Below are 17,931 nucleotides of genomic sequence, written 5' to 3'. Positions count from 1 at the left end.
CTCACTGGACTAGAAATGTACTGTTGTTGAGAATTCTGCTGAACACACTTCAGAAACTCTTCCTCCCTTCTTTCTGTCCTTTACATTATTACTATCCCAGTTTGTAATGATAATTAAAGTAACCCTCTATCACTACTCCACATGCATGTCTGTAATTTCCCTGGAAATTTGTTCTAATCTTTCCCACTCTTAGTGGCCTATAAAATACACCCAGTAGTGTACTGGCTGGTGCCTCTATTGTTTCTTAGCTCTAAACAAATAAAATTGTCACACAACACCCAGCACCTATCCTTACACTGATATCACAGAGCAGAACGGTGCTGTTCAATACATTACAGTGCCATTTAGCAGCCTAACTTTAGATCAACAACTTGTGTGCTCTGTCCAAAGATAGGCCCTTGTCTCATTGTCTGCTGTTTCATCCTGAGCTGTTTTTCTTAGCAGTCTTTGTCAGCGGTTGTTCGCAATTGCCTTCCACACTCTGGTGAGGAGGCAGATTGCAAGTTGACCTCAGCCAGAAGGGGAATTGAATCTACACGTTTGATGTTTTTCTGAGCCATGTTATATTGAGGAAAACGGGACCTAAAACAAACCCCCAGCTTTTTGTCAGGTCTAAGGAGCCTGCTAAAGTAAGATTTGCATTTACATAGCAACACTCATAACCTCAACACAGCCAATGAGATACTTATGAAGTGTTGTCACTTGTAGGAATTGCAGCAGCTAATTTGTGCACAACAATCTCTCACTCTCTCCTGTCTTTCCCTTTCTCTCCTACTCCCTCCCCATCTCCTCCCCTCTCCTGTCTCCCCTCCCCTCCTGCTCCTCTTCCCTCTCTCTCTCTCTCTCTCTCTCCTCTCCCCATCTCCTTCCTCTTTCTCCAGGCCTTCTCTCCCCTCCACTTCCTGCTCCCTCCTCCCTCTTCCTGCTATTTATTCCCCTCACCTCCTTTCTTCACTCTCCCTTATCTTTTTTTCACACTCCCCTTATTCCCTCTCCCTTTTACTTCTCACTCCTTCCTGTTTCTTTCCTCACTTAGCTTTTCCTTCCTCTCCCCTCAAGGAGCACATATCCTTTAAACATCTCATTCGCCATGACATTGTTTGCGCACAAGCCACTTTATGTCATGTGGATGTGGAGGTGCAATTCTGGTGTTGAGAGGTTGTTTGAAGTTTGTGATTTAACCATTCAGACAATTGACCGCTTCAATTCCTATTATCACTTTTTGCCATGAGTAAAAACTGTAAGTCATGGTACAGAGTCTGGTACTAGTAAGAAAACTCAAAATGAAACTAGAAATTATGAAAAGTTTTGATGCGGAGAATGAGAGGTTGATATTGGGAGTGTGCTTAAGCTATCTCATACCACAGTTAGAACAGTTCATGGTAATGCAGACCAAATCAAAGAGTAACACTTCTAAATGCTAACAAGATAATTTGTACTAGAAACAGCGCCATGGAAAACATGGAAAAACTCTTGGTAGTTTGAATCAAAGACCAAAACCAGGTGACTTTAGTTTGTTCTGCCGAAGCGTCATGAAGACTCGAAACGTTAACTGATTTCTTCTCCACCGATGCTGCCAGACCTGCTGAGTTTTACCAGGTAATTCTGTTTTTATTTTTTGACTTTAGTTTGAAGGTCATCCAAGTGAAAGTTAAAAGCCTGTATGACGACTTACAGAATGAACAGAGTGAAAGTCAGAATGTTTTAGTGCTAGTCGTGGTTGGTTCAAAGGTTTTAAGAAGCATTACTATTTGATAACCCCAAGTGACCAGTGAAGTGGTTAATGCACACACTGAAGCAGCTGAAAAATTCCCTGCCTTTTTGAAGAAAATTATCAAAGAAAGTGCTACTCACCAAAACTAGTCTTTAGCGACGATGAGACAGGACTTTATTGGAAGCGTAGGCTACATAGAACGTACATTTCCAACAAGAAAAAGCCTGCAGCAGGATTTAAGCCACCAAAGATCACTTAAACCTTCTGGTTGGGAAAGCTGCAGGAGATTTCAAGTTTCAGTCAGAGACACATAGAGATTCGAAAGGTTATTCTGAAGAACATCTGCATGTTATTTGGTGATCAAATAAGAAAACCTGGACGACGGGCACTTTTTCAAGAATTTTTCTCTAGATACCATCCCTGTTTGAAAGGAATACTGTGCCAAAGAAAATATCAACTTCAAGATATTGCTTATGCTCCAGGTCACCCTGTCAACCTTGATAACTTTTTGGAAAATGTGAAGGTGATTTCTCCGCCTCCCAACTCTACTTCATTGCTACAGCCTATAGAACAGGGAGCAGAATCACAGTGCAGAAGAGGCCCTTTGGCCCATTGAGTCTGCGCCAACACATGAGAAACACCTGACCTACTTACCTAATCCCATTTACCGGCACTTGGCCCATAGCCTTGAATGTTATGACATGCCAAGTGCTCATCCAGGTACTTTTTAAAGGATGTGAGGCAACCCGCCTCCACCACCCTCCCATTCATTGAATACTTCCTTGTCAAATTACTCCTTCCAAAGTGTATCATCTCACACTTTTCAGGGTTAAATTCCGTCTGCCACTTATTTGCCCATTTGACTATCCCACCTATATCTTCCTGTAGCCCAAGACACTCAACCTCACTGTTAACGACCCGGCCAATCTTTGTGTCATCCGCAAACTTACTAATCCTACCCCCCACATAGTCATCTATGTCTTTTATATAAATGCCAAATAATAGGGGACCCAGCACAGACCCCTACACAATATCGACACTCCAGGCTTATTATTTACATCGTACCTTCTCCCAGGTCATCAAGGAGACAGATGGTGGGAATAAATCAGGAAATTTGGCATGCCTATTTGTCTCCTCAAGGGTATTGACAATTTTGCTGAATCATGGAATGAGGTTATGTTATCGTGTATGAATGGCATGTGGTGAAAAGTGTGGCCTGAATGTGTTAATGACTTTGAAGGACTTGATGACATTGCCCTGGAGTTCATCAGGAAATTGCCATCTTAGCCAAGGAAGTTGGTTTTGAAGAGGTGGGGCTGACGTGGTGGAGCAGCAAGAAGAATACCCGAATGGGGATTTAATGAAACTAGAAAAACAAGGAGCTGAAGAAGAAAAGCAGCACGCTGTTGAAACGCTACCCCCTCCGACGGTAACAACAAAATGATTGTCAAAAACTTTGCTCCTTTAATAAGTTGAAATGGAAATCTTGACTGAGGACACTCTGAACAGATACCGCAGTTCCAAAATGAATAGGGTGATCAATGGTGACTTTGAGTCCGACAAGGAAATTTAGCAGCAGAAGGAAAAAACAACCTTTGGATACGTTTTCGAAGGCCATTGATGATCGTGTCCCCTTTGTCCCATTAACTCCATCACCCACCATCTCTACAGGCAAGTTCCAAAACCATCGCTGCTGAGTATCACCTAATATCAATGTATCTTTATTTTATACTCAGAACTTTATATTTTGTTTTAAAAGTTATTTAATTTGGAATGTACTGCACATGTAAGAGTATTTCAACTTTTAATTTTTTTTCAGACGAGAAACGTTTATATGTTTACTTTTGGGAAACTACTTCTCTTCATGTTGTTTCACTTAAGGTCGCACTTTTCAAGAACACAAGGAAGAACTCTAGCTCAAGTGCAGGATAAACATTACAGTGTAAAGGGTTAACAGATGGAATATGCGAATGTGTGACATAGATGATGATGTACCACTGACATCAGTCCCTGTTTAGATGTAGGACTTGATTAGTAGACAGACTGTAGATATACTCTGATATCTGCTTAGTACTACATCTAGAGTCCAAGATAGAAGAACCATCTCAGAACATGTTGGCAGCAGTGAAGACATCGATGTAAAACATACATCGATGTTATTGAAGGAACCACACAGTGAAGAAAAACTTGACAGCAGCTTTTACCAAATTGATGGAAGGAAGAGGCACACTAAGCAGAGGTAGCGATGACCGTCCCTGGTGAGCAGTCCCTACCCCGCCCATTTGACTGCCTCGAGGGCCCGCAGAGAGATCATTGGTGGGAGTATTGGAAATGCCATTTTCTCCAGCACTGAGCAGCATAAGGCCTTCACAAAAAAGCGCAAAGGCTTCAAATCCGTTCCTTTCTTTATGCAGTAGGTCTAGTAGCAGATGACGTTTTCCTAAGGCAGGTTGTGCAGGAGTCCGCCATAAACTTTGAGTCCATTCTTAAAGCCGTTGGCACTTATTTTAATCTGAAGTGAAACTTGACTATTAAACGAACATGTTTTAACCAGTGGTCACAACAAATTGGGGGATTGATTGAATTCTTTCTAACTGACTATATCGTCTAGTTAGTTCCTGTGGATACAAGGCGCTAAAGAACAAGCTAATCTGTGATCACATAGTCATGGATGTCCGGAATGAAAAACTCTCCAACTTTCTGCAGACCAAAGATGATCACACTTTGGATCAAGTGGTCCAGCTTGTGAGGCAGCCCGAGCTTAGAGATTTTGACCAAACTATAATTCAGTGTGACTCTGAGACTTCACATGACTCTGTGACTATTGGTCAGTTACAGTCCAAGTTCAAGGCTTCAATACTACTTTTAAAATCGATACTAGTGTTGCTGTTAACTTATTAGCAAATGATCTCAAGCGGCTTCAGCCAATGACCCTTCAGCCATCAGACATCACGTTACAATGTCCGGGTGGCATAGACCTTCCAATCAAAGCTCCTCTCAGCTACAAGGAGAGACAGATCATTGATTCTTTCTATGTTCTTCAAAACCAACATACACCCATATTGAGTGCCGATGTTGACGTGCTCCTGGAATCCTGGAAAAATCAGATCATGATCATCATTTGAATGACTCACTGTCCTTCATGAAACAATCTTCAACCTTTTGTTTAGAAGCAGTGGAAATTCAACCTTCAGAAGCTGACGAAGTTTATACACTCAACAGCAAATTTCTTTCTTCCACAGAGACACCATCCATTAGACCCCGGGCGGAGATGAAGTTATGAATCTCTCAGTTCTTCACAATGTAAGGCCAAAGGTGGAGGACACAGAAGGCAGTGCAGCAGACAGTGACCATCCCCATGAAGAGCTGTTGGACCTGAATTGGCTCTTCCTAGAAAGTGATGAGGAAGAATCTCTTGTATACTGAGTGATCTCTTGGAGATTGAGGCCCGAGAGAATCATTTGTCTTTTCAGTTGATGGACGCACATTATGAAGTCTCTGTTGTCTTTTGTAGAGGAGTCAGCTGTTTTCAGTGCCTGAGCAGCATTCAGATCTTAGTTCCACTGAACCTACCACTGTATTGTCTATTTCACCTCCTGTTCTCCATGAAAAATCTTATGAGTCCAGGTTAGATTCCACAGAGAACCACACAGTTAAAGAGCTAATACCTTCCAGGGGTGAAGGTCAATCGACATCCATACTTCAGACCCAGCTGCAAGTCGTCTTCCCTCCAGAGCTGGAGGTCAGCACAGAGGCTGCAGCAGAATCTTTATCCTTTCTGAAGCTGCAGAATCCTGTACAGCTACCTTGTCCCTGAGTTGAATGTCCATAGGAAATTCCTCTCATTACAGAAGATGAGATTGTCTTGACTCCATATTCTCAGCAAGTCTTCCCATTGACCTTAGTGGAGCAACCGCGTACAGAGAGAAGTGTGGCTCTCTTACCACTGCCTACAGGAAGTAGACAGTCCTCCAGAAATATCATTGGGAAATCATCTCCTCTTCTTTTCCTGACAGCCTTACAGGGACTTGGTCATTTTTTTTCCTTTGTCGTCTAAGTTCATTGAAATTTCAGAACTTCAGTGCCTTTCCAGTCATCTATTCAACAGTGAAAGATACAGCTGTGACAGTCTTTCCTGAATCAGAGAATCTTAACAGCACAGAAGGAGGCTATTCGGCCCATCGTGTCTGCACTGGCTCTTCAAATGAGCATTATGACCTAGTGCCATTGCCCTGCCTTTTCCCTGTACCCCTGCACATTGTTTCTATTCAAATAATCATCTAATGCCTTCTTGAATGCCTCGTTTGAACTTGCCTCCACCGCACTTCCAGGCAGTGCATTCCAGACGCAAACCACTCGTTGTGTGAAAAAGTTCTCTCACGTCACACTTGCTTCTTTTGCAAATCACTTTAAACCTATGCCCTCTCGTTCCTTGGAGTTGAAGGTCATCCCTCTTCTGAAGCTCTTTCCCTGTGTGCTTCGAGGGAACAACAAGTTCCTCAGAGTATCCTGAGTTCTTCTCTTCTAGGCCCAGAGGTCGATTCTCTCCGGTCTTCTCTCTTGGATCAGTTTTCCTTTGAAAAGTCTTTATTGTCCTTGCAGCCCAGTCATCCTGCAACCTACACTCTGCTCCCCAGCTATGCTGCTTAAGTGTCGTCCCATTCTGCAGGTGATGATGTCCTACCAGATACAGAAGAAAGACCTCGTTCACGACATCCTCCCTAAGGACCCAAAATACTTTCAGGATTGGAGGGTAGAATCTGTAGTTGTAAAAAGGGAGCTACAGAAATGTAATGTAAATGTGGGATAGTACACTGGGCGAGGTGTAGTATAAAGGATTAACAGATGGGATATGCTGATGTATGACAATGATGATGTACCACTGACATCAGTCTCTCTCTTGAGAGAAGTTGGAACACCATGCTCAGGAACAGCATACCTACTCTGTACCTGTTTAGAAGTAGTACTAATAAATAAGTGTTAAGCAGATACCAGAGTATGTTTCCAAGTCCCATGCCTAGAGTCCCAAGATAGAAGGACCCCATCTCAGAACAAACACCACACAGACTGTTTGAGCTGAATGGCCTGCTGTCCTGTTGTATTTCTACATTTGAATCAAGAGCTTTGAGTCAGTCTGTGGTTATAATGTTCTTGGGATTTCAGAACCCTGGCTTATCCCAGAAGATTGGAGAATGTTTTAGCATTTTTCCCATTAAGTGCACAAAGTGACAGCCTTTCCCATCTGTTACAATCAATCAAATCAATCTCTTTTCATTTTCCCATTGTCAATGAATGCAGATTTCCTGCCATTTTAAATATTTATGTAATGAGTGAAATCTCTTCCCGGAGCTAAAGGATATAATATAATATATATATAATAATAATATAAAATAATAGGACATACACAGTAAATGGTAGGGCACTGAGGAGTGTGGAGGAGCAAAGGGATCTGGGAGTTCAGATACATAATTCCCTGAAAGTGGCGTCACGGGTAGACAAGGTTGTAAAGAAAGCTTTTGGCATACTGGCCTTCATAAATCAAAGTATTGAGTATAGGAGTTGGGATGTTATGGTGAGGTTGTATAAGACATTGGTGAGGCCAACTTTGGAGTATTGTGTGCAGTTCTGGTCGCCTAACTACAGGAAGGATATCAGTAAGATTGAGAGAGTGCAGAGAAGATTTACTAGGATGTTGCCGGGTCTTAAGGAGTTGAGTTACAGGGAAAGATTAAACAGGTTAGGACTTTATTCCTTGGAGCGTAGAAGAATGAGGGGAGATTTGATAGAAGTTTACAAAATTATGAGGGGTATAGACATAGTAAATGCGAGTAGGCTCTTTCCACTTAGATTAGGAGAGATAAACACGAGAGGACATGGCTTTAGGGTGAAAGGGGAAAGGTTTAGGGGGAACATTAGGGGAACTTCTTCACTCAGAGAGTGGTGAGAGTGTGGAATGAGCTACCATCTGACGTGGTAAATGCAGACTCACTCTTAAGTTTTAAGAATAAATTAGATAGATACATGGATGGAAGAGGTCTGGAGGGTTATGGACTAGATGCAGGTCAATGGGAGTAGCAGCATAATATTTCGGCACAGACTGGAAGGGCCAAATGGCCTGTTTTCTGTGCTGTAGTGTTCTATGGTTCTATATGATATATAATTGCCAATGTTTTAATGAGAGTTCAAAAAGGAACAGTTACTGCTCAGGTAGGATGTTCATGAATAATTTAATAATTCAGGCCATTCTCTATTCAGCCAAACAAATGGAAAATAAATATTCATCAGATTACTTTTTAAAATCTGGTGAAGAAAGCAGAGTAGTTACTGATCCCCTTGGTTGATCCTTGGACCCATTGGATCTGTTGTTGATCCTTCCCGTGAGTAAATCTGTTGATGATCTCTCACCCATTGGATTAGTTACTCAACTCTGTATCTACTGGGTTTGTTGTTGATTCCTGGATCTATTGGATGCATTGTAGATTTCTGAATCTATTGGATCAGTTGTTGATTTCTGGATCTATTGCACATGTTGGTTTCTGCTTCTATTGGATCTATTGTTGACTTCTGGATCAATTGGATCTGTTGTTGATTTCTGGATCTATTGGATGCATTGCTGATTTCTGGATCAATTGGACCTGCTGTTAATTCTGGATCTCTTGGATCTGTCGTTGCTTTATGGATCTATTGGATCTATTACTGATTTCTGGATCTATTGTTACTTTCTGGATCTATTGGATCTATTGTTCTCTGTGCAGGAATCTAGATGCGGCCCTTGGGCTTCTCGTCAATGTGATATTCGAAACCTGGCAATGCTGGGTATTGGAAATCTCTCAGGAAGAGAAAGCCTTTGCAGCTATAAGCAGTCAGGAATTCATTCCAAGATCTCAGCTGTGGTATTTCTCGTGTTTTTTGAAAGTATCTTTGCCCTTTAAATTATGATGAAAACTATCTGAAGGATTAAGAGTCACAAGAATGTTATAGAGGTGTGGACTATCTTTACTGGCAAGTCTGAAGTGAACACATGGCTGTGGTAGGTAGACCTTCATCCCAACATGATACAGAATGAGGGTAAACCCCTATTCCCACTCACCAACCCACATCTCATGACAAGCCGATTGACCTTGGAGATATCACAAGGGAATGATTGCAATGTTGTGACTTTAGACTGTGATTCACAAAGAAAGCCCTGAAGGATCAATTTCAGGGTCTGTACTCTAATATACAACTCAGTTTAATTGCCCAATCAGCAGTCTCCCTGGCTGCCAAATTCAGTACAGCTCTTAGCTGTTATACCCTGACTCCTTCCAGATGGCAATGGGGCATTATACAGCATCATTGAGGGTACTGGCTCTGCCTGCATTTACTAGTTCAAATAACTAGTAACAAATAGCTTTGTTAAGAAAAGTTAAGAATTCAGCCATGTTTGATCAAGCCATTAGTCAATAGGCCCAGGTTCAGGGTTGTCATTGGTCAGAAGGGCCCAGGTTCAGGGTTGTCATTGGTCAGAATTGCCCAGGCTCAGGGTTGTCATTGGTCAGTAGGGTTCAGGTTGTCATTGGTATGGCAGATTGAAATGCTCTCACCAAACCCTAAGCCTCCGAAGTAGGAAGTTTTTTTTTATTCTTTGATGTGATGTGAGCCCACCCCTAATTACCCTTGAACTGAGTAACTTGCTCAGCCACTTCAGAGGCCAGTTAAGAGTTAACCACAATTGCTGTGGGTCTGGAGTCACATGAAGGCCAGACCAGGTAAGGATGACAGATTTCCTTCTCTAAAGGGCATTTGTGAACCAGATGGGTTTTTATGACAATCGATGATAGTTTCATAGTTATCATTACTGAGACTATCTTTTCAATTTCAGATTTATTAATTGAATTTAAATTCCACCAGCTGCCGTGATGGGATTTGAACCCATGTCCCCAGAGCATTCACCTGGGCCCCTGGATTACTAGTCCAGTGATATTACCACTATGCCTCTGTCTCACTGTTTCCTGTGGCCTGGCCCAGGTGGCTAAAATATGGAGTGTGTGGCTCTCTCCCCTATCCCCAGGCTTCAAGGATCAAAAAAATTATCTTGACCATTTTGTGAAACATCTCCACTCAGTCTGCAAGTGGGATCCCGAGCTACCAATCACCTGTCATTCTAATTTCCACCTTGCTCCCACACTGGCCTTTCTGTCCTCGGCCTGTTACAGGCTTCCTATGAAGCTTAACATAAACTTGAGAAACAGCACCTCATTTTCTGATTAAGCACTTCTGGACTCAACATTGTGTTCAACAATTTCAGATCAGAACCTCTGTCCCCATTTTGTTTCCTGTTTCTTGACTGGTTTTGGTTTTACTTTCTTCTTTTTTTCTTCGGACAGCAGCTAACCTGCCATTTACACATCCTCTAACGACATCTTTTGTTCCTTTACTTCCCCCATTTCCATGCCCTTTGGTCCTGTATCACCAACCCTTTTGTCATTTAGTCTGTACTGTCCTCCATCCCACCACAGACTTCCCCTTTTGCCCTTTTTCCTGGCCTCCACTCTTTCATAGAAACTAGGAGCAGGAGTAGGCCATTCAGCCCTTCGAGCCTGCTCTGACATTCATTATGATCATGGCTGATCATCCAACTCAATAGCCTGCTCCTGCTTTCTCCCCATATCCTTTGATCCCTTTCTCCCCAAGAGCTATATCCAACTCCTTCTTGAAAACATACAATGTTTTGGTCTCAACTACTTTCTGTGGTAGCAAATTCCACAGGCTCACCACTCTCTGGGTGAAGAAATTTCTCCTCATCTCAGTGATAAATGGTCTACCCCATATCCTCAGACTGTGACCCCTGGTTCTGGACTCCCCCCACCATCAGGAACATCCTTCCTGCATCTACCCTGTCTAGTCCTGTTAGAATTTTATAGGTTTCTATGAGATGCCCCCTCATTCTTCTGAACTCCAGCAAATATAATCCTAATCGACTCAATCTCTCCTCATATGTCAGTCCCACCATCCCAGGAATCAGTCTGGTGAACCTTCGCTGCACTCCCTCTATAGCAAGAACACCCTTCCTCAGATAAGGAGGCCAAAACTGCACACAATATTCCAGGTGTGGTCTCACCAAGGCCCTGTACAATTGCAGGAAGACATCCCTGTTCCTGTACTCTAATCCTCTGGCTATGAAGGCCAACATACCATTTGCCTTCTTTACCGCCTGCTGCACCTGCATGCTTACCTTCAACGACTGGTGTATGAGGACACCCAGGTCTCGTTGTACATTCCCCTCTCTCAATTTATAGCCATTCAGATAATAATCTGCCTTCCTGTTTTTGCTACCAAAGTGGATAACCTCACATTTATCCACATTATACTGCATCTGCCATGCATTTGCCCACTCACTCAGCTTGTCCACATCACACTGAAGCATCTCTGCATCCTCCTCACAGCTCACCCTCCAACCCAGCTTTGTGTCATCTGCAAATTTGGAGATATTACATTTAATTCCCTCATCTAAATCATTAATATATATTGTGAATAACTGGGGTCCCAGCATCAATCCCTGCGGTACCCCACTAGTCACTGCCTGCCATTCGGAAAAAGACCCGTTTATTCCCACTCTTTGTTTCCTGTCTGCCAAGCAGTTTTCTATCCATCTCAATACACTACCCCTAATCCCATGTGCTTTAATTTTACACGCCAATCTCTTATGTGGGACTTTGTCGAAAGCCTTCTGAAAGTCCAAATAAACCACATCCACTGGCTCCACCTAATCAACTCTACTAGATACATCCTCGAAAAATTCCAATAGATTTGTCAAGCATGATTTCCCTTTCATAAATCCATGCTGACTCTGTCCAATTCTGCCACTGTTTTCCACATGCTCAGCTATTAAATCTTTGATAATGGACTCTAGAATTTTCCCCACTACCGACGTCAGGCTGACTGGTCTATAATTCCCTGTTTTCTCTCTACCTCCCTTTTTAAATCGTGGGGTTACATTAGCTACCCTCCAATCTGTAGGAACTGTTCCAGAGTCTATAGAATCTCGGAAGATGACCACCAATGCATCCACTATTTCTAGGGCCACTTCCTTAAGTACACTCGTTATCAGGCCCCAGGGATTTATTGGCCTTCAATTCCATCAATTTCCTCAACACCATCTCCCTACTATTACTGATTTCTTTCACTGCCTTTTATATTTTTACCTCTTCCCAGCTCTGATGAAATGTCATTGAGCTGTAACATCGGCGTGAATTTTGCGAGGGTCATTGGGACAACAATATCGGGTGAAAAGTAGGCCTGAGCCCGCACTTCCTGGCAGTGGGACCGCCTCGGCAATTTTACCACTGGTGGCCTCCTAATTGACTGCCTTTGGATCTGCCGTCCAATCACAGGGCTGGGAGCTAGGAAGCCTCAGTGGTGACCCGAGGAGAGGTGGTCACTGCTGAGGCAGGTAGGAGACCTCGGCAGCTCAGACGGGTAAATAAAAAGAAATAAAATTCCCAAGGGATGGTGGGGAATGCCTCTGGGGAGTTCATTGAGGCTGTGGGGGCTGTCTTCTCTGCCTGTGGCCCCTTCCTGGTCCAATGAACCTTTGACTCCAATGGGCTATCTCAGGGAGGCTCTTGGTCTCCTTATCCATTGGTGAGGGGAGGGGGTCACCCCACTGTTGTCAAATGCTGCTGGCACTAGAAAATGGCCCCTAACTGAGCCTTCAATTATACTAATTAGTTTCCCGCCAGCAGCCACTCCGGTGGTGGGACTGCATCAGGAACACAACCTAATGCAGTTCCCCATAATCTTACCAGTCTCTGCCTCACAGCCCATATTCCAGGGGTTGGTAAAGTCCTGCCCATTAACTCTTCTCTTTTCTCAGATGCTGCCTGACCTGCTGAGTATTTCCAGCATTTTCTGTTTTTATTTCGGAATGCAACCAACCAGGCTGTCTCTGCAGAATTAACCTTACAATATAGGCTGTTGCACTAACTGTATAACTATTCAGTAGCTATTGTACAGCATGATATTTGGAGTACTGTGGGCTACTGTGAATAACATTTCAGCATTGATGTCTGTTGTTGATCTGCAGCTGGGGATAATGTTCTGATTTTATTGTGAGTTTCCAAAAGGCATTTGATACGTTACCACACAAAATACTTGCCACAAAGTTAGAGCTCATGAAATAAAATGGACAGTAGCAACATGGATATGAAATTGGCTGAGTGACAGGAAACAGAGAGTAGTGGTTCATCGTTTTTTGAACTGGAGGAAGGTTAATAATGGAGTTCCCCAGGGGTCAGTGTTAGGACCCCTCCTCATCCTAATAGATATTTATGACCTAGACCTTGGTGTACAGGGCATAATTTCAGAGTTTGCAGATGTCACAAAACTTGTAAGTATTGTGAGTCATGATCACAATCAAGATGAGAACATCAAGAGGATATAGATAGGTTGGTGGAATGGGCGGACAAGCGGCAGATGAAATTTAATGCGGAGAAATGTGAAATGATTCATTTTAGTAGGAAGAACATGAACAGACAACATAAAATAAAGGGCACAATTCTAAAGAGGAGCAGAGAGATCCTGGGGCTATATGTGTATGAATCACTGAAGGTGGGAAAACAGGTTGAGAGAGCAGTTAATAAAGCATACAGCATCCTGGGCTTTATCTATAGCGACATAGAGTCCAAATGTAAGGAGGTTATGTTAAACCTGTATAAAACATTAGTTCAGCCTCAACTGGAGTATTGTGTCCAGTTCTGGGCACCACATTGTAGGAAGGATGTGAAGACATTAGAGAGAGCGCAGAAAAGATTCATGAGAATGGTTCCAGGGATGAAGAACTTCAGTTACGTAGAGAGATTGGAGGATTTGGTACTGTTATCCTTGGAGAAGAGAAGGTTGAAAGGAGATTTGATAGAGGCGTTCAAAATCATGAGGGGTCTGGACAGGGTGGATGGGGAGAAACTGTTCCTATTGGTGGAAGGATTGAGAACCAGAGGACAGAAATTTAAGGTTAAAGATAAAAGAAGCAATGGCGACATGAGGAGAAACCTTTTCACCAGCGAGTGGTTAGAATCCGGAATGTGCTGTTTGAAAGTGTGGTGGAGGCAGGTTCAATCAAGGCTTTCAAAAGAGAATTAGATCATTATCTGAAAAGGAGGAATGTGCAGGATTACCATGGCAATAGGCTGATTTGCTCATTCACAGAGCTAAAGACATGATGGGCTGAGTGGCCTCCTTCTGTGCTGTAACCATTCTATGATTCTGTGAACTCACCGATAGAGAAAGGAGTGTTACTGCAGTATGGACATGGGTCTGATCTTTCTCCAGAATCGTTCAGACACAATTTATAATTTCTGCTTTTTAATTTCTTTCAACTTATCAACGTTTGCTTACAACCCATTTGCTACATTATTCCAACAGAGATAAATACTTGCAGCTGGGAAATATGCTTGATTCCCCTTGATGTCTAAGCTGTGTCAAAGCGTGCAGATCTTATTGTAAAACACGAGCATAAAGCCCCGGAGCTCAGCCTGCTAGGGAAGGTTCAGGCAGAGGTTGGTGCACTGACCACAGCATTGCCAAGTCAGGACAGTTGTATCCGTGGAGCTGCTCTGTCAGAGACTAGTGAAAGGCATAGCTAATCAATCTGTTTTGTTTGGATGGCTCACAGTTGGGACTTGCGTTCTGCTTTCAGCAGTTGTTATTTGTGTAGCTGCCCTGGGATTGAAATGGTCAGATCATTGTTAAACTGAGGAGCTGGCAGTGTTGCCTGGAAGCAGTGGACTATTAGGCGATTGGGTTGCATACTCTGGATTGACATAACTCTAGTGGTGAGTAGATTTCCTCCTCGATTGAGGTTCACTACTTCAATGTAAAGCTTTGTGCAGAGCTCGCTGATGTAATTGCCGGAGAGAAGGTTGTTTCTTCCGCCCCCACCCTGCAGATTTCTTTACACAAAACTACAGGCATCAGAAATAACAGTGATTATCAACAAATAGTTACATTACAGAGATGTAAATTGTGAGGGCGGATTACTGCACCATCTCCGCAACCCCAGCCTGCTATAACATGATATATTCGACTTTTTCACTCTGTTGGATATTGACAGTTCTGTCCCAGTCACATTCGAGTTTTAACATGTTGCACACTGCCTCAGCACGAATGCTGTACTACAGACACCGGCATATATTGGACAGGACAGGAGGCAAGGAGAGACCATTTCAGATCAGGCAATATTCAGTGGTCACATTTTTTGACTGCAACATGCTAATCATTTTCCCAACATTTTGCCTAGTCACTGAGTTTATTTGTAAAGCAGCTACCAAAGAGCAGATTTATAATTTGATTGAGCAGAAAATAAAGAGGATAATCTTGGTCTGTACTCCTGTCTCTCAGGGTGCTGTGCACAGTAACTTGTAAATCATGCAATAAGAATGAACATTTTGAATCTGTGGTGGGTTAATGTTGGTCGACAGAAAGCTCTAGCTATAGGAGCAGGTCCTGAGGCAAAGCTAACACCTCACAGCATCCTGCTCCGAATGTCTTCAACTTTGATCCTCATTCCACATAGCCAGTTGGGAGAATCCATTCAGATTGTGAAGGTCCGAGCAGAGATACCAGTGGGATTCCACTAGCAATCAAATCCCCAAGAGGAAAGACCCCCATCAATAACAAACCTCTGCCAGATTGTAATGTGACCAACTCCCTCCCAACCCAGAATCAGCCCTCATTTTAAAGAGCACCCTCTCAGAAAGCTGCCCACTGGCAGCATCGTGTCCAAAGCTTTGTGACAGGGCAAATATAAAATACCAATCATCTGAGATAAATTCAACATACCACTTCAAACATTTGAGCAGCCTTCTCAGCCTTAACTTTATTTACTAGCAGCCATATTGCAAGTCTCTAATACCCCCTCTCTGTCGCTGGTGGGGGGAGGGGGCGCGGTGATACAGAGTATCTCTAATACCCCCTCCCTGTCAGTGGGAGGGGGGGGTCGGTGGTACAGAGTATCTTTAATACCCCCTCTCTGCCAGTGGGGGGTGGTGGTGGTACAGAGTATCTTTAATACCCCCTCTCTGCCAGTGGAGGGTGGTGGTGGTACAGAGTATCTTTAATACCCCCTTTCTGCCAGTGGGGGGTGGTGGTGGTACAGAGTATCTTTAATACCCCCTCCCTGTCAGTGGGGTGGGGGAGGGAGTATGGAGCGGTGTAGTACAGTGTATATCTAATACCCCTCTCTGTCGCTGGGGGGCAGGGGGTGGGTGTGGGGGGAGGTAGGGTGTGGTACAGAATATATCTAATACCCCTTCTCTATGTGGAGGTGGTATGTGTATGGGGGGTTGGTGAAATAGAGTTTCTGATTGGAACCAATATAAAACTGAGATGGAGTTTTTTCTTCAATCATTCAAGGAATCTGCATATCACTGGTCTGTCAAAAACCAGAATCCATTGCCCATACCTAATTGCCCTTGAGAAGGTGGTGGGGAGCTGCCTTCTTGAACTGCTGCAGCCTACATGGTGTAGGTACACCCACAGTGCTGTTAGGGAGGGACTTTCAGTATTTTGAACCATGTTTGAACCAAGGCTGTAATGAGGTCAGAAGCTGAGTGGCCCTGGCGGAACCCAAACTGGGCATCAGTGGGCAGGTTATTGCTAAGCAAGTGCTGTTTGACAGCACTGTCAATGACCCCTTCCATCACTTTACTGATGATTGAGAGTGGATTGATGGGTTGGTAATTGGCTGGGTTGGATTTGTCCTGTGTGTGTACAGGACATACCTGGGCAATTTTCCACATAGCTGGGTAGATGCCAGTGTTATAACTGTACTGGAAAAGCTTGGCTAGTGGTGTGTCAAGTTTTGGAGCGCAAGCCTTCAGTACTATTGCCGGAATATTGTCAGGGCCCATAGCATTTGCAGTATCCAGTGTCTTCAGCCGTTCCTTGATATCACGTGGAGTGAATCGAATTGGCTGAAGACTGGCACCTGTGATGCTGGAGACCTCCGGAGGAGGCCGAGATGGATCATCCAATTGGCACTTCTGGCTGAAGATTGTAGCAAATGCTTCAGCCTTATCTTTTGCACTGATGTGCTGGGCTCCCCCATCATTGAGGATGGGGATATTTGTGGAGCCTCCTCCTCCAGTGAGTTGTTTAATTGTCCACCACCATTCACGACTGGGTGTGGCAGGACTGCAGAGCTTAGATCTGCTCCGTTGGTTGTGGGATCGCTTAGCTCTGTCTGTTGCTTGCTGCCTATGCTGTTTGGCATGCAAGTAGTCCTGTGTTATAGCTTCACCAGGTTGACACCTCATGTTTAGGTATGCCTGGTGCTGCTCCTGGCATGCCCTCCTGCAATCTTCATTGAACCAGGGTTGATCCCCTGGCTTGATAGTAATGGCAGAGTGGGGGATATGCCAGCCCATGAGGTTACAGATTGTGGTTGAGTACAATTGTGCTGTTGCCACCCTCACTGCTTCTTCCAAGTGTTGTTCAACATGGAGGAGCACTGATTCATCAGCTGAGGGAGGGCGGTACGTGGTAATCAGCAGGAGGTTTCCTTGCCCATGTTTGACCTGCTGACATGAGACTTCATGGGGTCTGGAGTCAATATTGAGGACTCCCAGGACAACTCCCTCCTGACTGTGTATCACTGTGCCACCACCTCTACTGGATCTGTCCTGCTGGTGGGACAGGACATACCCAGGGATGGTGATGGTGGTGTCTGGGACATTATCTGTAAGGTATGATTCCGTGAGGATGACCATGTCAGGCTGTTGCTTGACTAGTCTGTGAGACAGCTCTCCCAATTTTGGCACTAGCCCCCAGATGTTAGTAAGGAGGACTTTGCAGTGTCGACAGGGCTGAGATTGTCATTTCCGGTGCCTAGGTCAATGTCAGGTGGTCCATCCGGTTTCAATCCTTTTTGTCTTTTTTAGCAGTTTGATGCAACTGAGTGTCTTGCTAGGCCATTTCTGAGGGTATTTAAGAGTCAACCACATTGCTGTGAGCCTGGAGTCACATGTAGACCAGACCAGGTAAGGAGATTTCCTTCCCCTAATGGGAGATGGGAATGTAGAATTTAAAACACAAACAGATCAGTCATGATCTTCTTGAATGGCAGTGCAGGCTCGAGGGACCGAATGGCCTACTTCTGCTCCTATTTTGTATGTTTGTATGGTGGAGTGGGGGATATGCCAAGCCATGAGGTTACAGATTGTGTTCGAGTACAATTCTGC

The 17,931-nt window shown here is 43.9% G+C and overlaps 1 long non-coding RNA gene across 1 annotated transcript in view; it reads left to right on the top strand.

Annotated features, from left to right (window-relative positions):
* Positions 1–14,365: 14,365 nt before the first annotated feature.
* Positions 14,366–17,931, top strand: part of LOC144672956 (uncharacterized) — a 506,434-nt gene continuing 502,868 nt past the window's right edge. Inside the window, exon 1 of the long non-coding RNA XR_013574221.1 lies at positions 14,366–14,526. This is a non-coding gene — a long non-coding RNA (uncharacterized LOC144672956). The remainder of the gene's footprint in view (positions 14,527–17,931) is intronic.

This window comes from Cetorhinus maximus, unplaced genomic scaffold, assembly GCF_964194155.1.
Source record: "Cetorhinus maximus unplaced genomic scaffold, sCetMax3.hap1.1 HAP1_SCAFFOLD_167, whole genome shotgun sequence".
NCBI classification, from domain to species: domain Eukaryota; kingdom Metazoa; phylum Chordata; class Chondrichthyes; order Lamniformes; family Cetorhinidae; genus Cetorhinus; species Cetorhinus maximus.
The sequence above is the reverse complement of the archived record's forward strand: the minus strand, read 5'-3'. Positions and strand labels throughout refer to the sequence as shown.